This window comes from Balaenoptera borealis (genome assembly GCF_965194805.1).
Source record: "Balaenoptera borealis genome assembly, chromosome: 2".
Taxonomy (NCBI): Eukaryota; Metazoa; Chordata; class Mammalia; order Artiodactyla; family Balaenopteridae; genus Balaenoptera; species Balaenoptera borealis.
In genome coordinates, this window is record NC_138867.1 from 135,345,204 (window position 1) to 135,371,196 (window position 25,993).

The 25,993-nt window shown below is 40.3% G+C and overlaps 1 long non-coding RNA gene across 14 annotated transcripts in view; it reads left to right on the top strand.

The window, feature by feature from the left end:
- LOC309622884 overlaps positions 1–25,993 on the top strand; it is a 745,101-nt gene that overhangs the window by 94,229 nt on the left and 624,879 nt on the right. The window contains exon 3 of one of the 14 annotated variants that reach the window (XR_014241186.1): positions 183–1,621. The exons of the other annotated variants lie outside the window; for them this stretch is intronic. This is a non-coding gene — a long non-coding RNA (uncharacterized lncRNA). Of the gene's footprint in view, positions 1–182; positions 1,622–25,993 lie in introns of those variants that run through there. 14 annotated transcript variants of the gene reach the window in all.

Consider the following 25,993-nt stretch of genomic DNA (forward strand, 5'->3'; position numbering starts at 1 on the left):
TTTTAACTCTTCTCCTTGCCCAGTGCCCAGAGAAGTTTTTTTTTCTTCTCATTGTGTTAATAAAAAAGTAGCTAAACAGCTGTTTCCCACAAAACATTTGTTTGCATTAGGACTTTTGCTTTTGGAAACTTAAGGTTGACCTTTATCTTTCTTTGTGTTTCTTCTGTGTCTACCTTTCCCAGAGAGGAAGAAGACCAAGATCTTGTTTAAACAGAAGAGTGATGAAGGGGAAAACATCACGCTCTGACAAAGAGAAACAAAAGTAAAATATTTTACTGATTAAATCTCCAAAATTTAATTTTGCCATAGAGGAACAAGTAGAATGATTTGTTTTGCTTGGTCAGATCTTGGTTCTCCTCTACTTCACTGGTTGCTCCTTCTCATTCTCTTTTGGGGGTTCTCCCTCTTCTCCCTCACCTCTTATTGGAGTGCTTCGGGCAATCTCTACTTAGCAATCTCTACTCCTCTCCTAGAGGTGCTTGTCCAAGCTTATGGCTTTAAGCAACTGCATGTGCTGTCAATGTGCAAATTTATATCCTTTGCTCAGTACCCCATCTTTGAGCTCCTGTATCTGGGATCCTCACCTGGCTGTCTAATAGACATCTCAAACCCAACCTGTGCAAAAGAAACTCTTGATCTTCCTCCCACAAACTTGCCCTATTCACATCTTTCCCAATCTTCCAATTGCTTAGGCCATAAACTTTTATCATCCTTGATTTCCTTCATTATCTCATACCCACATCCAAAGCATCAGCAAATCTTGTAGGTACTATCTTCAAAAGATATCTAGAATCTAACCACTTCTCACCACTTCTGCTATTACCACCTTAGTCCAACCTTCTATCATCTCTGATGTGTGTGATTGTGGAAACCTACCTACTGGTCTCTGTGCTTCCATTCTTGCTTATCCCCATAGTCTATTCTCAAACAGCAGCCAGAGTCATACTGTTAAAACATATAAGTTAGATCACGCTACTCTTCTGCTCAAAAAGCTCCATTGACCTCCCATCTGACTCAGAGTAAAAGCTAAAGTTTTTATTTAACTTTAATTTTAATTTTTAATTTTATTTAAAGTAAAAGGCTTTACTTAATTCATACCCTTATTACCCGGCTGACTTTATTTCCTTTTACTTTTCTACTTGATCATTCTGCTCCATAAATTTCCTCTCTTTTCCTCAAAATGCCAGTCATACCTGGAATGCTCCTTTCTCAGAAATCTGCATATCTCACTCCCTGCTTAGCTATAAGTCTTTCTCAATTAAGGCTTACCTTGACCTTCCCACTTAAAATTGCAAACCCTTCCCTATTGCCCCCAATGCTCCTCTCTGTTCTGTTATTTTCCATAGCACTTATCAGCATCTAACATACTATATGACTTACTATTATGTGTATTGATTATTGTCTGTCTCCCCTGAGAAGAATGCAAACTCCATGAAAGCAGGTAGTTTTGTCTGTTTTGTTCACTGATGTACCTATGGCACTTAGAACCCTGCTTAGCACACAGAAGATGGTCAATGACTATTGTAGAATGAATAAATGAATTAAAAGAATCTATATTTCTCATTGTTCTTCTCTGATGCTGCCATTATTATTATTATTATTATTATTAACTGTTTTTGCCTGGTAGTGGGAAATATAGGTTCAAAATGCGGATTTTCCTGGAGACTCAAAGCAAACAGTGGGTAAAGGAGATATGTTTGAACTCTTCCAGGTGTCCTCACATCAGAACAGGTACACACATGCCTACCATGCTTACTTTTGACATCTGCGTGAAAGGAAGGTGGTCCTGCTTGTGTATGACAGAGAGAAAGGGAACTCTCTTACCTGTGCTTTGTTTCATGACTGCAGTTCTCACTTTACAGACACTCCTTGGTCTGTGACACTAACTAGAATATAGGAATAGGTGATACTGAAAGTATTTAAGTCAGAAAGAGAAAAACAAATACTGTATGCTAACACATATATATGGAATCTAAAAAAAAAAATGGTTATGAAGAACCTAGGGGCAGGATGGGAATAAAGATGCAGACCTACTAGAGAATGGACTTGAGGACACGGGGAGGGGGAAGGGTGAGCTGGGACGAAGTGAGAGAGTGGCATGGACTTATATATACACTACCAAATGTAAAATAGATAGCTAGTGGGAAGCAGCCGCATAGCACAGGGAGATCAGCTCAGTGCTTTGTGACCACCTAGAGGGTGGGATAGGGAGGGTGGGAGGGAGGGAGACGCAAGAGGGAGGAGATATGGGGATATATGTATATGTACAGCTGATTCACTTTGTTATGCAGCAGAAACTAACACACCATTGTAAAGCAATTATACTCTAATAAAGATGTTAAAAAAAAAAGTATTTAACAGCTGGTACCATAGGCACTGACCAATCAGATGGGCCACCAGGTGTAAGCAACTGGCGTGGTTCTATGCTTGTCACTGAGCATCAGCCCTGAACATAAGTATTAGATAGGAACTTCTCTGCTCACTGTCTTATCAATTTTTCTTACAAGGAAGTGGGGAGAAGGTTTCATGCCAAAGGCAGTATTTCTGAACATCACACATTGGTCCTTAAAGGAACAAGAAGATCCACCAATTCTACATGAGCTTTTGAGGTATTTTTGAAGAATTTCCTCATTTTCATGATTTCAACTTTGAGAAATCTATTCTAAGTTTCAATCTTAATATCTAATTATTGAAATTACAATAGATGTGGATACAATGGCCTAGATTTCACAGTAGAACTTAAAATATCATGTAAAAGGACAAAGTCACTAATAAAATACACGTCGTTATGTCATGTTGCAACTTGCATGTATTTACACTGTAAGACAAGGCATGTTCAGAGTACAAGCAGAAAGTGACATTAAAAGTAATTTGTCAAGTGAGAGAGTGGCATGGACATATATACACTACCAAATGTAAAATAGATAGCTAGTGGGAAGCAGCCGCATAGCACAGGGAGATCAGCTCGGTGCTTTGTGACCACCTAGAGGGGTGGGATAGAGAGGGTGGGAGGGAGGGAGATGCAAGAGGGAAGAGATATGGGGACATATGTATATGTATAACTGATTCACTTTGTTACAAAGCAGAAACTAACACACCATTGTAAAGCAATTATACTCCAATAAAGATGTTAAAAAAATAATAATAATTTGTCAGAGTCAACACATTGTCTAGTTGACTCTGTCTCAGAATTTATGGGCAAGAGGCCCTGTAACACATTGAAAAAAATTAAAACATTACTTCCTTTCTTAACCTTCTCTGCTAGGTTCATCCTAGCCAAATCGTAGGAACTGGCCCTCCATCATTAGGAAGCTTCTGTTTTCTCATACCCCGGTGAACTAGAGCAGAGCTTCTCAGACTTTAATGTGCATGCATATCACCTGCGTGTTTGTTAAAATGAAGAATCTGATTCATTAGGTCTAGGTAAGGCCTGAGAACCTGCATTCTATCAAGCTCTCAGACAATGCCATTCCTGCTACTCTGTGGACCACACTGAGTAACAAGGCGAGGACTTTGTTTAAAATCTCTGTCTTGGGCTTTTTCTTCTCAGTTTCCTTAGAAGCCGGGCTTGAATGGGGAGGACTCCCACCATCAGTCATATCCACTGCATCAAACTTTGGGATAATTTTCTATTGTCTTTTTCTTCTCATTTTATATATGGCTTATGTTTTTGGTTTTTTCTTTTCTCCTGTTGTTTCTCTGGCTGTCATGAGCTGGGAATGTGCCACTGAAAAAAGGTGGCACATGTAATTCATTGTGATAGTGCACTCTTTCATTGTAATGCGATTAGCAGTGGACCTGTCTGGTTTTACTCTGGGACAGCAGCATGGAGGGAGCTATTTAAATTAGTGAAAAAGTATTAATGGTGAAAAATGTAATTAATACAAGGCTGCTGTGTTGAATAAAATCCCATTGTGTGTGGCACATGGGTGCTTGTGTGTGTTATGCCAGACAATGGTAACTGTAAAAACTGTTCCCAGTGTTGATTTGCTGGCTGTCCCCTGTGCTGATTTCTGTCTGCTAGTGACGTGGGTGTGAGAGGAGGAGTAATGAGAATCATTATATTCCTCAAAGGTACATTTTTCTATAGTGCAGAGAAAGGTCTTAGACGTCCAAGCAGCGATAGCCGCTAAACATAGTAGCTAGGGACCTTGAGTTGATCATCGGAGCTCCCATTAGTGCAAGAGGTGGAACTTTTCTTAATAGAAATTACTGTAAATGGATATAGGAGTCATGGGGGTAATCGACTAACCAAGGCTTAAACATGTTTGCAGAAAGCAAAAGCCACAAAACAGTATGCCTTCCCCCATTATCCCCTAAACAGAAGTGAGTGACAATTGCTGGCAATCCATCTCGGATGAAGAAAAGAGCTCTTTAGGATGTCAAGTTGCTTGGAAATTGTAATGAGGATACTGATGCTCATTGAATCTGGTAGATTATGTCTTTTATATGAGTTGGGTTATTTTCCAAGAAATCATATTTTACCTATTTTAAACCTTCTGTAGTTGAGCTGTATTGATGCTACATCTTGGTAGGATGCTGTCTTCTAGAGCTTCTTGGAGAAAGCTCTGCTATTCTTTCTGCTTCTGGGTTTGAAATGTGGCTTTACTTCACTCTCTGAAATTTTAAAGTGTAAGCAATAGTGCCACCCAATGGTGTCTCAGCAGCCTTTTGATGGAGAAGAAAACGGAATTTACTTTTAGGAGATCAATTTCATGAAGCTCTATGTTCGAATGTGGCTCCCAGGACCCATGGGTTATGTCTGTCTCTCAGTGGAGATCCAGGTTCTCTAATTCTTGTCTTCATTGGGAAAAGTGACCTTGATGGAATTCTCTAGTCTTGTCACTCCAGAGTCACATGCCTCCTGAAAATGGGGAAATTATGCCTGCTATGTTCTCCTAACTATGAGGATTAGACACTTTCAGTTTTGAAAAGTATAAACCTTGTTTTGAATAAAAAGCACTGATTTGGTATTGTCCCATCAAAGCACTGTAGTTTGAGTACATTCACCATCATTAAAAATCCCATCTCCACGACAGACAAGGGCTTAATCTCCAAAATATACAAACAGCTCATACAACTCAACAACAATAAAACAAACGACCCAATTGAAAAATGGGGAGAAGACCTTAATAGACATTTCTCCAAAGAAGACATACAGATAGCCAGTAGGCACATGAAAAGATGCTCAACATCACTAATTATTAGAGAAATGCAGATAAAAACTACAATGAGGTACCACCTCACACCTATCAGAATGGCCATCATTAAAAAGTCTACAAATAACAAATGCTGGAGAGGGTGTGAGAAAAAGGAACCCTGCCACACTGTTGGTGGGAATGTAAGTTGGTGCAGCCACTATGAAAAACAGTGTGGAGGTTCCTCAGAAAACTAAAAACAGAATTACCATATGATCCAGTGATCCCACTCCTGGGCATATACCTGGATAAAACTATAATTCAAAAAGACACATGCGAGGACCTCAGTACTACAACAGCAACTGGATGTCTGTATGCAAATAAATAAGCAAACAAACTGTGATCTAAAAAAAAAAAAAAAAGACACATGCACCCCTGTGTTCATAGCAGCATTATTTACAATAGCCAAGTCATGGAAACAACCTAAATGTCCATCAACAGATGAATGGATAAAGAAGATGTGGTACATATATACAATGGAATACTATTCAGCCATAAAAAAGAACAAAATAATGCCATTCACAGCAACATGGATGCAAATAGAGATTATCATACTAAGTGAAGTAAGTCAGAAGGAGAAAGACAACTACCATATGATATCACTTATATGTGGAATCTAAAATATGACACAAATGAACTTATCTTCGAAACAGAAACAGACTCACAAACATAGAGAACAGACTTGTAGTTGCCAAGGGGGAGGAGGAGTGGGGGAGGGAAGGATAGGGAGTGTGGGATTAGCAGATGTAAACTATTATATATAGAATGGATAAACAACAAGGTCCTACTATATAGCACAGGGAACTATTTTCAATATCCTGTGATAAACCATAAAGGAAAAGAATATATAAAAAAAGAACGTCTATATGTGTATAACTGAGTCACTTTGTCGTACAGCAGAGATTGGCACATTGTAAATCAACTATATTTCAATAAAAGAAATAAAATTAAAAAAAATCCCATCTCCAAACCTAATGCTGCATTATGCAGCAGGCTCCCTGCCTTGGGCCTTGTACAACTCCAGTTCTTTTTTAAAAAAATTTTATTTAATTAATTTATTTTTGGCTGTGTCGGGTCTTTGTTGCTGCATGCAGGCTTTCTCTAGTTGTGGTGAGCGGGGGCTACTCTTTGTTGCGGTGCGTGGGCTTCTCATTGCAGTGGCTTCTCTTGTTGTGGAGCACGGGCTCTAGGTGCACAGGCTTCAGTAGCTGTGGCTCGCGGGCTCTAGAGCACAGGCTCAGTAGTTGTGGCGCACGGGCTTAGTTGCTCTGCGGCATGTGGGATCTTCCCGGACCAGGGCTCGAACCCGTGTCCCTTGCATTGGCAGGCGGATTCTTAACCACTGCGCCACCGGGGAAGCCCCAACTCCAGTTCTTTAAGTATTTATAATTGGAAGTGAGGTGTGGTAGACTGCTGTGGATGACTGGTGCTCATGCTATTCCCTAGGGTCTTTGGTGAACCCCCAGTAACAGGACACATTAAGAAAAATGGACTTTTACTGAAGATTTCATGAGGAAATAGGGAAGATGATTTGCATCAGAGGCCACACATTAGAGAACTAATAAAACCCTCATCCCTATTCTGTCCTCTGCCAGTGACATTGTCATTCCTCCCTCTTACTCCAAACAGCCTCTGAAGACTCTTTTATTATCCAGCCTATTCAGCTTGTGTCCCCAATTTATAGACCCTTGTCAGCAAAACCAAACCCTGGAATTAGCCCCGGAGTGATCATCAAGCACCTCCTGGAGGCCTCCTTCCTCATCAAAGCTTCTAATTTAGTTATTCATCCAAGTAAACAATGTTGGTGGTGGGTGGGTTCTCCTGGTAAGTAGATTTTTCTCTATATTGTTACATAGGGTATACCACACCTACTTCCAAAAATGATTGTGAACCATTAAGAGGTTCAGATATATCTGGAAATATACATGAGTAGCTGATTACATAGTCCAATAGCAGACATCATTCAGTTTGTCACTGACTGTCCTGTTGCCTTCTGGTCCCTCCTTCAAGAATGTCCTTCGGTCTCTCCAAGTGGAAGTATGTGATCAGTTCACCTTTCTTCAATCTCTTGGCAACCCCCTTCCCATATTCCTGCTGAGGCCACCAGTTAGCCCTTTCTTCCTGGAAGCACTCTTAGGTTCTCTCCCTCTCCAGGATTTCTTAGACTTCCCAGTCGCTGTTACACTTGAAAGGTGATAATGAATGACAATGATGTAATGTGTCATGGCTGCAGGGATATTTGCATTTAAATGGGGACTCTAACATTTACACAAGTCTGTGTATTTTTAATTAATTGATTAATTAGTTAATTAATTTATTTTTGGCCGTGCTGCGAGGCTTGTGGGATCTTAGTTCCCCGACCAGGGAGTGAACCTGTGCCCCCAGCAGTGGAAGTCTGGAGTCCTAACCACTGGATCACCAGGGAATTCCCCACATTTACACAAGTCTGAGCCCTAAGGGATGACTTCTTGAGGAGAATTTCAGTCTTGGGGGAGGACCAATGAGGCGAGCGCTTGGCTGCACATAACCAACGTTGTACGTGGATGCCCCGACTCCTGGGTGAGGGCTAGATGCACTTCTCAGGATGGCTGGGTGAGTGAGAACGCAAGTGCGAGCTGAAAAAAACACATGTGACATTACAAAATCTATATTTGATGCTTGCATGAACCACAACAAGGGTTACAAATGTAGTCACATCTCTTTGACTACCTTGTTCACTGTCGTATCCCTAGGGTTTTTTGAAACCACTTTATTGAAGTGTGATCGTTATACCGAAAGCTGTACATATTTAATGTATACAACTTGATGAGTTTGGAGATAAATATACACCTGTGAAACCATTCCCACAATCAATGTCATAAACATATCCATCACTTCCAAGCGTTTCCTCCCACCCTCTTTACTTACTTATTTATTTTTGTGATAAAAACTCTTAACATAAGAGCTACCCTTTTGGCACATTTTGAAGTGTGCAATACATTGTTGTTAACTATAGGCCAGCAGTCCACAACCTTTTTGGCACCAGGGACTGGTGAGAAGACTTTTGTGGAAGACTTTTTCCACGGCCTGGGGGTGAGAGTGGGGATGGGGATGGTTCAGGCGGTAATGCGAGCGATGGGGAGCAATGGGGAGCGGCAGATGAAGCTTCGCTGGCTCTCCCACCGCTGACCTCCTGCTGTGCGGCCTGGTTCCCAACAGGCCTCGGCCCGGTATGGGTCTGCGGCCCGGGGGTTGGGCACCCCTGCTGTAGGCACTGTGGCGTACAGTTGATCTCTAGGACTTGTTCATCTTGCGTAACTGAAACTTGGTACCCTTGACCAGTACTTCCCTGCTTCTCCCTCCTCCCCTAGATTTTGAACAGGGCCTGGCATATAGTAAGTCCTCAATAATTATTTGTAAAATGAATGGATGGATGAATAGGTGGATGAATTCTTTTTCTAATATTGCTTAAACTCTTCCTCATATGCAGGGACTCCAAATATCTTTCTCTTGAGACTTCCGTAACTTGAAAATGTCTATAAATTCCAGGATTTTTTCTTAGTTTCAAAAGACAGGTGGGGCAGCCAGTCCTCTCTTGACACTGCGGGGGGGTGGGGGAGACCATCCCTACATTGTTTCAGCTGTTTCTTCCTTGTTGCCTGAGTGTGTCATTGGAGAAGCTGAGTTCTGCGCAGTCTCAAGAGGTTGGTTCACCCGAGAGGGCCACAGAGGTTCTCTAGGGAGGACACCCCACTCCTTCAGGACCAGGGTGAGTGCATGTGCAGAGCTCTGCAGAACTGAGCCTCTCCTTGTGTTCATGGACATAACCACAAAAGCAAAAGCAAAACCAAAACCAAAAAAATCCCTTCAACCCTACTGAAGTGCATCATGAATATATCAATTCTTAAATCCTCCTTAGAGAAAAGGCTGGAAAAGTATTCCAGGCCCAGCCCGTTCTTCACATCAAAATCTAATTCTTCCTCCTATGTCTGTAATCTGAGGTTGGTTTAGAAAAGAGTCAAGTCTTTGGGGACAAAATTTGATGATTTCTTTCTCCTGAAGGGTAGGGGCACTTAGGAGAAAAGTCTTGAAGAGCACCTTCAAATTTTTGCCTTCTGAAGAACCAGTGAGATAGCCCTAAACAGCAAAAGTGTATGGTGCTTCTCAGCCTATAAAAATAGTGTCCCTTTTAGGAAAGCAAAAAAAAAAAAAAAAAAAAATCCCACCACCAGTTCTGTCTCAGTGATGCTGATATGCTTTGGGGAATCATATCCCTTTTAAGAGGCGCTTCATTTTCTCTGGATCTTCCTCAGCCAAGGTGATTGTCTTGAGCTTTACTGTCAGGAATTTGTCTTAGGAAAGTAGTAAGTTTCCTTTCATTTTCTAAATTCAGTGAATTAACACTAGTGATAAAACTTGGATCGGTTGCTTGTTTTTTCTAAGAAGAATCCCCATAAGGTTGTAAAGAATAAGGTATAAAGAGTTTTGCTCAGTGCTTGGCTCATAGAAAGCATTCAGTAAGTATTAACTAGTATTATTATTGTTGTTATTGCTGCTACAACTACGATTATTATTAGAGGTGGTGGTCACTGCTCTGGCATCCAATCCTAGCTGTGGGTATTTACTATGGGAAGGAAATGGAGTTTAGTGACATATAATGCATGTAAAGTGCTTAGTATAGTCTCTGGTACAAAGTAAGCATATAGTAAATTTAAGCAAATTTATAAAATATGAACATATTAGTGTAGATTTGGCTGCTGAAATAGAGAACAAAATTTAATGGCTCAAAGAAACATAAATTCATTTTTCACTCATGTTACTGTACCAGGTGAGTGTTCCAAGTGTTAAAGAAAAGTTTTCAGACAATTTAGCTGTGAGCATGTATCAAAATTTTATTACTATCAGGCACAGCAGGGAAATGGACCCTAGAAGGCCACTTCCCAAATTTACTTTTGGCAGGGACATTTGATAGGAAAAGAGTTCAGTTAGATAATCATTGTTAGACTAGGCACAGAAAGAAAAGAAAGTCTGGTAAAGGTCACTAGACCCTTGATTGACAGTTGGCAACTGAGTATGTGGGTAATTGGGCATGTGGGTAATTGGTTTCCTAGAGCAAACCTTAATCCCATTAAAGTTCACAGAAAATTGCTTAAGCATTTTATCAGGAATGCTAACTTCTCAGAAAGAGGTTGTGAAGCAAAAAGTTCTGCCCCTCAGATCATGTTTGGAACAATTTCTCTTATGTGTGGGACCATGGGCCAGCTCTGTCCCCTCTAGTCATTCAGGCAGTCTGGTTGAAGGCAGCTCTGCCAGTTTCAATATTTTCAGTGTATGGCTTTAATACCATTCTGGTTATTGCCAGCAGCCAGTGAGAAAGGGGAAAAGAACAGAGATTTCTTTTTAAGAAATCTTGCCTAAGCAAATGAGCCAGAGGTAGAAACAGAGCTTTTGCTCCCACATCATTGAGAGCTTAGTTACCTGGCCATCCAGTTCCCAGTAGGGCTGAGAAATGCCGACACTGACTGGGCATTCCAAGTCCTGCCTGCACATCTTTTACTATGGGGAAGAAATGGAGTTTGGGGACAGTAGTGGTCTCTGCCACAATGAAGGTGTGCCCAGCTTTTCTGCACCTACTGACTTCTGGAGCAGGAGTTGGCAAACTATGGGCTGCAGGCTAAATCCTACCCACAGCTATTTGTATAAATAAAGTTTTATTGGAAAGCCATGCTCATTCATTTATGCAATGTGAATGGCCGATTTCGCACTACACCAACAAGGTTGAGTAGTTGAGACAGAGACCACATGGCCCAAAGCTTAAAATATTTACTTTTGGGCCTTTTTAGAAAAAAAAAATTGCTGACCCCTATTCTAGAGAGGGTTCTGAACTGCCCACAAAAGGGGACTTGCTGGATCAAAGGAAACGTGCATTGAAAATTTCAGTAGATGCTTCCCTTCATACTTGCACTAGCAGTGTATGAGATTGCCTGTTCCCCAGTATCCCCACCAACACAGAGTAATATCACACTTTTCCATGTGGCCAATTTGAAGGTGAAAATGGTATTTCACTATAGTTTTAATTGTACTTACCTTATTAGTAGTAAGATTTAGTACTAGAGAATAGGTATAATAAAATATATATTTGGTCTTTGTCCCTTATTCCTGGCATAAAACTTCTAAAACCAGTGGAATTTCCAGAGTTATAGGAGTGTCTTTTGATATTCATAACAAAAACCTTTCAACCACACCTGAGTTTGTGTTAATTAGGTGACCTTTGGAAAGCCTCTAAGGAAGGGGCTGGTTGCCAGGGGAACCAACCAGAATTAGAGGATTAGAACTTTCAGTCTCTTCCACACTCCCCCTACCCCCTTGGAGGGGAGAGGGCATTGAGGTTGAATCAATTAATCATGCCTAGAGAATGAAGCTTCAGTAAAATTGAAAGAATGGGGTTTGGAGAGCTTCTGGATTGGTGAACACAGGGAGGTGCTGGGTGGGACAGCGTGGAGGCTTTGCACCCCTTTCCCCATACCTTGCCCTTCGCATCTCTTCCATGTGGCTGTTCCTGAGTTAGATCCTTTTATAATAAACTGGTAATCTAGTAAGTAAACAGTTTTGCTGAATTCTGTGAGCTGCTCTAGTAAATTAATAGAACCCAAGGAGGGACTCTCTGATTTTATAGCCAGTGGGTCAGAAGTACAGGCGACATTGGCATCAGAAATGATGAAGTGGTGTCTGAAGTCTTGTAGGACTCAGCCCTTAACCTGTGGGATTTGACACTATCTCTAAGCAGATAGTGTCAGAATTGAGTCTATGTTGTAAGACACTCAACTAGGGTGGAAGAATTGCTTAATGTTTGGAAAACACACACATTTGGTGTCAGAAGTGAGGTATAGTAGAGTCGTGTGAGAGTCATATAGGAGTGTGTTTTTCCTTTAGACTTATTGTGATTGAAACTAATCATATTTTAAGAATATTTGTACTTTTTTCCTGTGAACTATCTACTTGTCCTTTGCACATCTGTTGGTAAATATTGAGTTGTTGATTTTGTATAATAATTTTTAGGGGCTTTTTATATGCTAGGGAACAAAGCCATTTATGATATGAATTGCACAAATCTACCCCATTTTTTTTTTTACCCCATTTTTAAATGTATTCTTTTTACTTTGCTTATGGAGGTTTTTGCTGTGCAAATTAAAAAAAATTTTTGTGTAGTCAAATTGAGCAGTCTTCTGATTCACAGATTTACATATTATGCTTAGGGGGCCTTTCCACTCCAAGACTATACAAAAATTTCTTCTATTTTTTCCTAATAATTTTGTGGTTTTCAGTTTTTGTATTTAAATGTTCTCTCCATCTGTAATTTATTTTGTTTTAAGGTTAGAGGAATGCATTCAATTATTTTAGCTAAATGGCTATCCATTCGGTGAACACCATTACTTTAATAATACATCTTTATCATATATTAATTTCCTGTATTGTTTTGGGTCTATTACTTGAATATTCCATGTTTATTTATGGGCCAGTATTATGTTGCTTTAATTAATGTACCTTTATATCATATTTTAATATCTGGCAGGGCTAATTTGTCCTCATTATTTTTTTAATATAAGTCCTTTTTTAAAAAAATTAATTAATTAATTAATTTTTATTTTTGGCTGTGTTGGGTCTTCCTTTCTGTGCGAGGGCTTTCTCCAGTTGCGGCAAGCGGGGGCCACTCTTCATCGCGGTGCACGGGCCTCTCACCATCGTGGCCTCTCTTGCTGCGGAGCACAGGCTCCAGACGCGCAGGCTCAGTAGTTGTGGCTCACGGGCCCAGTTGCTCCGTGGCATGTGGGATCTTCCCAGACCAGGGCTCGAACCCGTGTCCCCTGCATTGGCAGGCAGATTCTCAACCACTGTGCCACCAGGGAAGCCCTATAAGTCCTTTTTTAATAGGACTTTTCTGGCTAGTTTTACTTATTTTTCCATATGAAAATAGTTCAAAAATACTGCTGATAATTTTTATTTGGATTGTATTAAATTTATATATTGACTTGGCAGAACTGGTATCTTTATGATGTCAATGTTGAGTTCTAAAGCATGGGCGTACTGTACCTTTCCATTTGAAGAACTTGTGTTGTTTTTAAGTTACCTTTTTGGTTATTGACTGAGGTTTCCTGACTGTGACAGATTTCTGAGACTGACCACCTGGTTCATTTCTTAAACTGGCTTAAATTATTGTTTTTATTCCTGGAATAAAACCTGTTCCACAGGTACAGAAGGTCTAGGAGCTAACCACTTACTTGTGTTATGATATTCACAGAGCAAACACACCTTACTGTAGGGAATGATAAATCTGTGAATTTCGTCACTGTCTTGCCATCCTTAAGTGTTTGTGGTGATTGCTTTGTAGAATAGGACAAGGAGACTATGACACAGAGGGAGCATAGATCTGAAGAAAGTGTTGGTTCAAACTCTTAAATCTGGAATATTCTTTTCTTAGGTTGCGTTTTTTTTTGTTTTTTTTTTTTTTTATTTTTGGCTGTGTTGGGTCTTCGTTTCTGTGCGAGGGCTTTCTCTAGTTGTGGCAAGCGGGGGCCACTCTTCATCGCGGTGCGCGGGCCTCTCACCGTCACGGCCTCTCTTGTTGCGGAGCACATGCTCCAGACGCGCAGGCTCAGCAATTGTGGCTCACGGGCCCAGCTGCTCTGCGGCATGTGGGATCTTCCCAGACCAGGGCTCGAACCCGTGTCCCCTGCATTGGCAGGCAGATTCTCAACCACTGCGCCACCAGGGAAGCCCGTCTTAGGTTGCGTTTTTAAGAAGCACGCCCTGAACTAGGATGTGTGAGTCTCAGAGGCACGGGCACTAGAGTGGAGAAGTGAGACAAGGAAGGGGGGAAGCCAGTACAGACTGTTGTTACTGAGCGGCTTATCTCTGTGGGTGACTGTGGCTGTCATACTCTGGACCTCTGGGATAAAGGGTAGAACATGCCTCAGGCTTATCCCACCTAAGGGCCAGAGCATCTGGGGTATTTACCAAATCCCACTTGTTGTTGATTGAATGCTGCTTATGGTGCCATCAACTCCCAGGCACCTCTGGCTTGCCTTGAGCATGCATCTATGACTGCAGAAGCCCAACCAGAGAGTCATAGATGCTGGTGCATGGGAGTGGTCAGCCTTCACAGGAACAGTGAGGCAGAGGCTCTGATAAAACTGTCGTAGAAAGATTTAAATTTCTGCATCCTTAGCCACCAGCTGCCTGCCCCTGTTGGGAGAGGATTAGGGCAGTTAATATTTTGGGTTGTTTGTACCATCTACACTGCTTTCTTAGGAAATTCTGCCTTCACCTTCTCCCCAGTGGGCAGGTCTGTGCTTTAACTTGGAACTCACTCCTTCCATTCTCATTCCTACCACGCTATTGGACCAGAGTCAATCAAAGTGTGCATTGTTTTTGGGCTTGCCAATTACCTATGACTTGTTATTAGAGTTTGTCCCAATTCAAACAAGCAGGGCAGATCCAATTCCTCTTCTGGGGATATGGAATTGAGAAACAAAGAGCCACTTGCCAGTTAGCAGTAGGAGCTAGAATTAAAATATTAATGTAGGAAGAGAGAAACATGATAGCTATGTTCAAGCAGAAACCATGCACAAGCTGGTTGCTAGAGAGGGGAATATGGAGAAAGAAGAAGAGAGAGAGAGAGAGAAAGAGAGACGGGGAGAGAGAGAGAGAGAGAGAATAGGGAGCACATGTTAAGAGGTCAAACCCCCCCAAAGCTACCTGATTTCTCGCCTTTCCTGATTCCTGGTTGTTCACATTCTCCTGCCTTCCCGTGACACATTTCTTTATCCTTACAGTAACTACCTCCACTCTTTACTAGTGTTATTATGAGTCAGTTACTATTAATTGTCTTGACCAAAAACACACTGGCAGAAAATTGGAGGATGGTCCCCTAAAAGTGACTCATGCTCTCCATTTCTGCTGTTCCTTCCCCCTCCACTGTGTCTGGAGGCAGCTAACCTGCCAGTCCTCTCCCTATGGCTATTGCCAGCTGCTGTGAAAGGCTCCGAGAAAATAAAAGCTAGAGAAAATGCCAGTCATTAGGTGGAGTACGCTTGTCCTTCCCGGAACAGGCAGTGATAACATCATACAGCTTACTCTATACAGAAGCTAAATTTTTATCCTCTCAGGAACAGAGGAAACCTGATTAACTTCTTTATAGTAGAAACCCTGTGCTTTATAAATGGGTCCTGACAGTAAAGAGGTTAGAGGGAGGAAGTTTTAGCAAATTTCCTTTAATGAAACTGGATCAGATCCTCTCACCTGAGTTTTTACTGACTTAAGCTTCTTTGAGGAGTAACTTCACCTACCATCAAGAGAAGAAGCTCAGTTGACCAAGTAAAAACAGGCAAAAACAAACCAGGAGGCCTAACTCAATCCATTCATACTAAGCAAATATGACCCACAATCAAGTTGCATTAAATATAACTTCAGCAACACACATAACAGATATTCACTGGACATCTTCTGTGTTCAGGCTTTGTGCTAAGGGCTGGCAGCATGGAAGTGAGTAAGACATACATGTTCCTGCACTTACAATGTAGAGTCTATGGGGAAGATGGACATGGAATACATGTTTATAAGCAAGAGTGTTACCAAGGGGAAGGGCACAAGAGTCAGGGAAGGCCTCCCTATCACACTTTCTTTTTTGTTTTAAAGCTGAGTCCTAAAGAATGAGCAGGGGGAGAGCCCTCTAGGAATAAGATTACTGTTTGAGGAAGGGAGCAGCCTCCTGCTTGCTGTGTTTCGTATGATTTCCTTGTGCCTCTAAAACTCCACCTCCAACTCTGCACGGGGCTTTTTCAAGAGTAAGTCACTCATTTTTTGGAGATGTGGTGGCTTTTGGTCACCTGTTTGTTCTCTGCAGCATATGCTTTTGATGGTGGTACATCAGCCTGCTGTGGGACACCTGCAGACAGTTGCCTTACAGGCTGTGTGACCTTGGGCAGGAAACTTCCATTCTCTGTGCCTCAGTTTCCTTAACTATAAAGTGGCGAGTTGGGACTAAGTGGTCTTCTTCAGAGTCAGCATTCTTGGTGCTCTCTGAATATATTTCATTGAGTTCATGGTGGGGAAGCTCTGCTCCGAAGGCCTCCTTCCAGGTCAGTCAGGGGCAGGGGAAGGAAGGAAAAGTAGGATGGGCTTTCATTTATTCATCAAATAGTTATTGAAGCATGCTGGGTGCTGTTCCAGGCGATGAGGATAGAGGTGAACAAGGCAGAGTGTCAGCTGCCCACTCTGATTCAATCAAAAGGACCTTGAGTGAAGAGAGGGTTTGGGGGTTAAAAAAAGGAGAAAACAAGTCTCCTCCTCACTTCATTATCCAGTTGGCACCTATTGATATATGAAAGCAGGGTTTTTCATTTGTTTGTTTGTTTGTTTTAAAATTAGATTATCCATTTGCTCTCTAGCAAGAAACAGAGCCCTATGGGAAAATGATATTCAGGGAAAGGGATATTTTAATGAGAAAAACTTGGGACTAAGGGTGCGCTCTGGAGAGTGAGAATAGGATGGGTAATTAGCAGGGCCCTAGGGCAGTCCAAGGATGTGAATGCCTGGCTGTGGACAGGAAGAAGGGTCAGTTCAGAGGTGGAGGAAGGGCCCCCCCAACTTGAGTCTCCCAGTTTTGCCAATGGCGCGTCCTAAAGTTACCAATTAGGTCACAATGCTTTTTCTATAAATGGGGGATGGAGGTGGGGAGGGGATGAAAATAGAAATAATTTATCGTCCTAAAGCAACAAATCTGGGCATAGGCCCAGTGCTACTGAAAGGGTCTTTTTAATGATGCGTGGGCAACTCTCTTTGCTTCCTAAGTCATCAGAGAGGCGATTGGAATGACTTTTAAACATGGACTCCATCAAGTGATGCAAATCTCCCATGATTTACAACCCAAAGAAGTTTATCTTGCTCTGGGAAAAAAGAAGACCTTGGAACCAAAGCCTCACATTTAGAAGCCAACACAAACATCTTAAAATAACGCCCCCTCCTCCCTCCTGCTCCATAATGAGAAATGAGAGATTAAGCAAGAGGTGGAGGGCTGTGGGTAGGACCATCGCAATCACCAGTGATTGAGCTTCAAGGTCCAAGGCCTTTGTTGTGGGCACTGGAACCCTAATGATTTATAATTAACTCCAACAAGAAAAACCAAATGCCATGCACTTTCCTAACAGAGCTACAAAAATAACCACATTCACAGTGTTTGTAAAATTGGAAACAAATGTCCCAAGGAACATAAGAGCTCCGTGCTGTCCTACCCAAGCTTTGGAGGAAGAAAAATATTGGCACTCAGTCACGACCACAAATGATGAGCCAATATCGTTTGTCATGGGAAATTCATCTAGGCAAAATTGAATTGCACCATTAGCCCTCAGTGACTCTGAGAAATAACCATACTGAAATGCCTCAAATTAAAATCAGTCAAGGGCTGGGTCTAACATTCTCTCTCCTCCTAGCTGCTGAGTTTAGTTTCTTTATCCTCTCTCTTTACATGGAAGAGCTGAGAAGGGGAAAATAATGCCTAATTGTACTCTTGTTCCTGAAATGGCTTAGACCCATGTGGTTCTTTTTTTAAAGTGGGTATGGATAAGGGTAATGACCATGAAAAGTACGAGGGGTGGGCTACGAGGTAGTACAGAATGGCATGGTGACCTTAGTTTACTGTTGAAGGATGATGGGGTGTAGTCGCTGGTGATTGGCAACTGGATTAATAACCTATAAGCTTAGTTTGCAAAAAAAAATTTTTTTAGGGTATATGAATTCTACTCCGTAAATAATCTTAGTTCTTGTGCTGATGTGGAACATGAAAAGTTTGGTTATGGAAGTTTACTAAAGAGAAATTTTCTGTTTGTGAGGACCCCTTTGATGCTATTAAACATCAAAATCATCAGCAAAGGATAGAGATATTGATTCTAAAACAATAATGAACTAAGTCTAGGCCTTACAGTGAACACTTTACAGGCATCTCCTTTAATTTGTACAACCCTATGAGCCAGTCTTTAACATAATTCCCATTTTACAGGTGGGAAAATAAAGCATCTGAAAGGTTCAATAACTTGCCAGATTTCCATTAGCAAAAAGCAGAGCTGGGATAAGGACCCATTACTATTTGACTCCAAAGCCCACACTCTAACTCACCCTTAGAGGGTTTCTGTGCCTTTCCCCCCTTTAGGTCACTGTTTTCCAAACTGTCGTTCGTCAGCTCTGATGGGCCAAAGGAAAATTTCAGATGACCTTGCCGATATGTCCCTAATTCTGTATGTCAGAGAGGTAGAGAACAAAACCCTTTCAACTCTACCATCTCATAATCTTACCTCTGAATCTGTGAATTAAGTAATGTGCCTCCTGTCTGGGGACCCAAGACAGTAATGTTAGCTGAGTGAAAAGAATGTAGATGAACTTTCCAGCTGACTAACTTGAAGGTAGCAGGAATAAAATGTCAACTTGAACAGTGCCTGAGAATCATCTGTACAGACGTGGTCAGTTTATGTAAACTTTGTGCAGTGAATATGCAAATGTCCTACATATTTTTGTGCTTATACACTTCTAACAGACCTGGATGTGGCCTCTTGGGAGAATGCTGGTTTAAGCCTTTCTGCAAAAGTCACCTATGAAACTGAGAATTTCCACTGTCTCTGTCCAAAACATGGGATTAATTGAAGAAATTCTCACTCCTGGATTTTTTTTTGCTTCAGAGAAATTAATTCTTCCTATGGGAAATTTTTTTAATGCCCTTAACCGATCTGAACTTCAGGAACTTGAACCTTGCATTGTAGCTGCCTTCTGCCTCTATGGAATATAATCTATTCAAGCTGTTAAACTGTTGTGAACACCAATAATAGGACATTTTTATAGTGTTCAGGATATGAAGCTAAAGCATATTTGACTGCTGTGTGTATGTATATTTGCCCACATTTAAAAACTAGCTAAACATTTCAAACCTCTTTTGATTTATACAAGGTTATTTATTACAAGGGTCCTGAACTTTCTAGAGGCAGCAATCTTCCGGTGATCTTTATCAAGCTGTTCTCTGTCCTTCTACTTGGCTGCTTGTTTGGTTCTTTCTTTTTTTTCCTCTCTCTCCTCCTCTCTCTTTTCTCTTGAGCTTAGTCTTAACAGGGAAATAAAATGTCAAATACATCAGGAAAAAAAAAATCCAATGGTAAAATTTGCAAATGGGAATACAATTTGAAGGCAGCACCAAAGTTAAGCAGCCAGGTTTTATTGTTTTTTTTCTCTCTGCTAATTAGGCTGCACATTTTAAATCTTAAACATGTGCAGAGTTGTGAGGGATATTGCGTGTAGAGAGAGGCTTAATTCCAGCAGCTCTTGATAGCTGGGTGTTCAGTGTTTCAACGCTCACGATAGACGCCATCAACAACTCACATTTTTGGGTGCCTTCTGCACAAATGGTGGTATAGAAGGAAGAATCAGAGAAATTTAGAGCTTGCCTGAATTCCCAGTGGTTTCCAATTATTTTTTTTTAGTCCAGAAAACAAAGATGATCTTACCTTGAAGCCTGATATGTAAAGCAGATAACCTTGAGCGGCTGTGCGTGTGAATGTGGGGGCGTGTGTGCCTCACATTCATTCCTCTGTTAGCACAGAACATTTGTCAGCTGGGAGCAGGTACACAAAACTCTTAGGATCATAGTTTGAAAGTTACAGATCTTCGACCATCTCTGAATTTATTATACATTCTTTTACTTCACATTGTCATGTCTATTTTAACAAATAAGTCCACACTTGCCTTCCTGTTAGCTTCTTTGGAAACCACACATTTCAGTTTAAGTATATTTTCTTCTCATTCTAAGGAAGGGCTGCAAGGGTACTGTTTGTGTGCGTGCATGATTGTCTGTGTTTTTTCAGTTTTATTGAGATTTAATTGACATATAACTGCCCTTTCTTTTTCCATGTACTATTTCACGGAACATGGAGAAATTATCCATGTTTGCTAGTGAGGAATCCAATGAGATATATGTATAAAAATAAAGTTAGTGTATTTGTGAGGATAAGGTTTGATACTTTGTAAAGGCTCATTAACGTGATCATTAAAACTATGTATATTGCTGTTGAACTTGGAGTGTAAGAGACAGCTGCAAAAGATTGGTGTAACGATGTTGTAAAAACCAAGAAGGATTCTTTGTAAATGTATTTAAGATCTCATCACTCTTTAAGGAAACCTAAACTGGAGATTGTAGACATCACATTATGAGTTTAGTTTATGCAAAAAAAGAAAATGACCAATTTCAACCAACAGACCTATTCTCAATGAATGAGAATGTATGAATGAATGAACGAATGTACACTTACATGTCTAAAGTTAAAAAAATTGTTGTTATTGAAATACTATTATTTGCAATTATTTATTATTAACTGACATAAAAAACTGGTCAACTACCAGTCTCAATCATATGAAAATGAGTACCTTTTTCTTTACCATAACCCTGCTATATGCCCGTATTCAGTGATACCAATGTAAATTTTCTGGACATTTGAATTATAATTTTCTCAAAGTTAATAGCATATTAGTGAAAACCCAGAATATGTACTTTCCTACTGGATTCTTGTATATAATATGCTGTATTTATAAAACAAAAGAATATTTTCCTCTGTAATTACAATTTAGAGTTACTTTTAACTCCTATGTGATAATATAATTAAAAATTTTTCCCTTGGAGAATCTCTATCCAAAATATCCAAAGTATCTCTGCAACTTCTGTGCCAGCAAATACAGTAGTTTCTGCCTTCATGGATCTCACTATTGAAAAATCACTTCTTATATTATCACCGTTTGGTTGGAATTTTGTGTTTTCTTTGTCAAGAAGAAACATTTATCATGTGGATATATGGGTGTTTTTGGAGTTGTCCTGGGTTTTCTGCCAAGCGACTACCTGAGGTTTGAGCAGGTTCCAGTCCAGTAGGGGATGGAGTAGGCAGGGAGTATAGGTAGCCCAGAATTCAAGAAATCAAGTTGTTGGCAAGAGCAGCACAGTGGAGATCTATACCCTGCCCTATTTAATCCCTTTTGCTGAGGTGATGGTGGGGGTCTTATTTCTTTAGGCAGAAAGGAATCAACAAGTGATGCTAGGCTGGGCAGGTCCTTCTCATGATTAAGCCAGGGGCCGAGACGCGAGGATTTCCTTACTACCGCCAACCTAAGTCATCTTTGCAATGGACTGACCAATACTGTAAAGCCAAAGCATTCATTCGTAGGTAGGATTTGGTTCCTTTTCTTAAATTGTCCTTTTTCTTCTTCTTCTTTTTTTTGGAGCTAGGGGAACAGTGAGAAACTAGGCTTCAGAGCTTGGGTGGTCCAATTACCAATCCTTTGTTGAAAGTACTGCAGCATGCTAGCAATAGCCAAGAAGTCCCAGCAATCATGCACACCTCGCCAGGCCTTTGAGAACATGTAGATTTCAGTACACATGTCCAAAGCCACACACTTTTTCCACTTCCTCTGTTACCCTTGCAAAATAAGGATGAAAGTTCATCCTAGACAAAATGAATTGGTAGGGTGTGGCCTTTGAGCATTTGATAGGTTTGAAGAAGCTGCTCCCTCCACACTAACAGTAAATACCACTCTTTTTTCCTGTCATCTCAGACCTATATTTTTGTTATTAAAGATTCATTGCCTCTCTGATTCTAAAAAAAAAAGCATTTGGTTTTCTTCAAATATGGAGAAATCATGCTTTAACTGGATTACCACCTTCATGGGAATTACTTCATTTCTTTGATTCTAAGACGCATTTTCTCCCACACTTAAACATTTCTGAAATGCTGAATTAGTGTACAATGTACGTGCTTAATGTGATGTTCCATTTTTATTTCTTGGAAGGTTATTATTAAATTGATGATTCATGTAAAAGGGATGACATCGTAGAATCAGGAGAATACCGTAGCTTTTTAAGTTAATTTCTAGTTTTGACTCTGAAATTGTGTAATCACAAGATCGTGGTGGTGGTGACTGAAGAGGAGGAAATGTGAAGAGATGGGGGACAGATTCTTGAATTGGGAGAAGGACTGTGCTAGAGAAAATTTGCTATCATTTTTACTTGGGATTTTGACCTCCATTCAGCTGCCTTTAACTGGGCATTTCCCCCACTGACTAGAGTGAGAAAATTTGGATCTGCTTCATCATTACTATCAAGAGCCATTTATTTACTGTTTGCTATATAAAATTACAGATATAAAGCACAGCCTTTGAACCTCAGGATGTGTTGATTATGGGAAATTGAGAGGTTTTTGTGACTTCACTGGTGGGGAAAGCCTTCCATTAAATGTTATTTTTTGGTAGCATCTTTATTATAATATAATTCACATACCACACAATTCACCCATTTAAAGTGTATAATTCAATGGAGTTTAGTACAGCCACACAGTTGGGCAAACATCACCACAGTCAATTTTAGAACATTTTCATCACCCCAAAAGCAATTCCATACCCTTCAGCAGTCACATCTCACCCCTCCCATCTTCCTCAACTCTAGCCACCACTAACCTCTTACATTTGAAGACCAAAAATACAGCATGGTAGAGGGACTAGACTAGAGCAATGAACTAGGAGTTAGAAGTTTCAAGAAGTTTCCAAATTTTGGCATTGCTTCTTAGAAATTATTTGGTTTCTTTGAGCCACTTTTCTTCATTTGTAAAATTAGTATAATGACACCCACATCACAGATAGTTACTATTAATGTGGTGGTTGTGAGGATTAAGTAAGATAACATACATGAAAGCACCAGTATAGGGCATGTCACATAGTAGGTTCATAATGTTATTTTCTTCATCCTTTCATCTCTTTTCAAGATGGGTCCTGAGCTGAACTGCTGAAGGATGATTGACCTTTCTTCTTTTACCTGAAGACTGAATCCTCTGTAGGTGCCAGCTCAATGTTCCCTCACAGAAATCCCCTCTTGGAGGTGGTTAAAGCCCCATAGTGTTGCTGGGGACACCTCAACTCAGTAGTTGAACTGATAATACAAAACAGAGGGTCTAAAAAAAAAAAAAAAGAAAAAAACAAAAAACAAAAAACAGAGGGTCTGATTTCTGTCTTCTTAGAAAAGAGGAAAAAGTCACATTATCCACTTTATTCAGGTAATGGGAAGTCAGCCTAAACTCTCAAAATTTCTACTGACTGAATGGTTTTCAGATAAATGCAGAGTCCAAGGAACCAAAGTGGTCAGCAAGGTTGACGGATGTAAAACAAAATCTATGATCCTCTCAGTGCCCCCATGTGAACCTCCATGTAGTATCAGGAAAAAGAGATGCGGTTCACTGGACTCCAAAAACCCAACCCATTGGCTTTTGGCTCTGGAAGAGCCCATTGAGCAGTGCCAAGACTGTTTTGAAAATTCAGAGAGGTCTGGCTTGTCTTTATTTGTCCATCATTGAGGAGTTAGAGTGGTGAGGGGTGTTTCTATCTTAATGTGATGGATGGTGAAATTGAAGTGTTGGGTAATTTCTGTGGTCTGAGGACCTGAAGTCTTCCAAGGAGAACATTTATGATGATCTTCTGATGAGTCTGAACTCTCTGGTCCTGCTTCTGCCAGAATCAGGATGCTCCTGAGAGCTTTTGGTTCTCCTTATGTGTCTATTGACTTCTGCCAAACAAGCTCCAGGTTATTAGACTGAAAATAATTTAGTAAAAAATAAGTTGATTGACATAACTATTTGGTAAAAGAAAAAAAAAATAAAACAAATGTTCTTCAGATGCTATTCTTTGATAATTTTGGTCCATGATTTTGGCTACTCTGCACTCTTTATTCATCTTTAAAGATTTTTGTTTGTTTAAAATTTAACTTTTTAATTTTTCCCCTATATATTTGCTATTACTTTTCAAATTCATTTCAAACCCATTATTCTTATTCTTTGATGTTTGTTGAAATGGAAAGTTAGGATAATAGGATTTAGTTGAAATATCCAGAATATCCAACAATTCTTAGTGTGATAAAATAAACACACAAGTTCAAACAGTATATATGGTGTAATCCTATATTTATAGAGTAACAGTAATTTATAGAAAAGTATTTGAACAACTGTACATCAAGGTTTGAATAGTGTTTGCCTGGGTGGAATTATTTTGCTTATTTGTATTTTTTTAATCCATTCAACACAATTTTATTAAGGCCCTACTAAATGTCAGCCATGTTCTCTATGTTGGGAATAAAGCAGTAAAGAAAAAAGACAAGAAAAGTTTACCCTCCTGAAGGTACATACCAGTGGGCAGAAAGAGTAGCCAAATGAATTAAGTAAAATAAATAATAGGTTAGACAGTGAAAAGTACTACAGAGAAAAATGAAGCAGGGAAGAGGCACAGAGAGTTGGGGAGGGGTCTCAATTTTAAATAAGGCCATCAGGGAAGGTTTGACTGTGAAGGTACATTTTGAGTAAAAACTTAAAGGAGATAAGGGTGTTAGCCGGGTGGATGTCTGGGGAAAATGCATGCTAGTCAAAGGAACAGCGAGTGCAAAAGGCCTACCAGGGGAGCGTGCTCTGTGTGTGTGTGTGTGTGTGTGTGTGTGTGTGCGTGTGTGTGTGTGTGTGTGTGGGGGGTATGAGATAAAGAGAGTAGTCATGAGTGAATCCAGGTTTTTGGCTGGGACAACTGTAAGGATGGAAGTGCATTGAAATGCGGAGGGCTGCAGGCTGATGAGGTTTGGGAGGCGTGATCAGGAGCTCGGTTTTAGACAGGTTAAATTTGATATGCTTATTAATCATCCAAGACGTTTCTCTAATGAGGATGCATTGTTTTGAAATTTGGAAAAAAACAATAAATGACATTTTAAAAGATAGTCTACTGTGGGACTAGGTTGTTCCAAGGAATTGTCTATTGTTGCCCTAGATTGTTCAGTTGACTAAATTTCTATGACCAAATTGTTTTTAGTTAAACCATTTGGACCTGATGTATGCAGGAGGCAACCCTGGGTAACCACCAGCACACTTGCTCTTTGGACCACCCTGTTTAGAAGAAAGTTGAAAGCAGACTCAGCAATGCTTTGCTGTCTTGACTTTCAGGCCGTTGACTCAGATGACTTCCTAGATGCTTGTTTTAACTCGCCAGTCCCATAAGCTCTGCCTGACTTCCTGGACCTTTGACTCTTTCATCAGCTTTTCTGATTTCAGATACTTACTTGAAGTTTCAATGATCTGGAGCACCTGGATCCTTAGTTCTTCCTGTCCTCTGATGGTCTTTGCCTAATCACACTGATCCTGTGACCATCATGCTCTCATAAAGCAATTCACACAACATTTCGTGAACACCTGTTTTATGTAAAGCAATGTATTAGGCATTTTGGGGATGATAATGAAGTTGAGATGTGGCACTGACAAGTAGGAGGTTCCAGTGTTGTGGAGCATGTAAGTATATATAATGAGGTGATGACGACAAGCATGTAATAGTCTGGAGGGGAATTGAGGGCTCTGATTCTTGTAGTAATGACCTACTTGCTCCCACCAGCTCTGGTCTAGCATTTTATAGATTTTTTTTCTCAGAGACTTTTTTGCACTTTTCAATATTTAGCCTTTGTTGTTTGTTTTCTGATTATGAAGTAACAGATATTTATTGTAGAAAACGTGGGAAAAGCAGAAAAACATGAAGAAGAAGAAAAAAAATTACTCGTAATCTTATCATCCAGAGATAGAATGTTTCTGTTAAGAGATAGAAGGTTTCTGTTAATGTTTCTTTTCATTCTTTAAAGAAAAGTTTTATTGTTGGCATTTCCCCACATCATTAATATTCTTTGGAAGAATGTTTTTTAAATAGCTGAATGGAATTGATGTTTCACC